This window comes from Penaeus monodon, chromosome 24, assembly GCF_015228065.2.
Source record: "Penaeus monodon isolate SGIC_2016 chromosome 24, NSTDA_Pmon_1, whole genome shotgun sequence".
Classification (NCBI taxonomy): Eukaryota; Metazoa; Arthropoda; class Malacostraca; order Decapoda; family Penaeidae; genus Penaeus; species Penaeus monodon.
This window is the reverse complement of record NC_051409.1, coordinates 35,457,080-35,457,323: the sequence shown is the minus strand read 5'-3', so window position 1 is coordinate 35,457,323 and position 244 is coordinate 35,457,080.

Below are 244 nucleotides of genomic sequence, written 5' to 3'. Positions count from 1 at the left end.
CTAATATCCTAGAAGATATGTCAGATCTTAAAAATGTCACGAATGACTCGACACCACAAAACTATCAAGTGTTAAAGTACCATTATAAGGAATTGTCAACTTCGGTTTTGTTCATTCATCGATATTCACCTTCATCTTTTACTATAATTACCATTGGTGGCGTTTGGTAATTCCATTCATCTGAAGTTAGTTATGTGTCGAGAGAGAGACAAACGTAGTCACTAAAATGAATTTCTTAAAATCG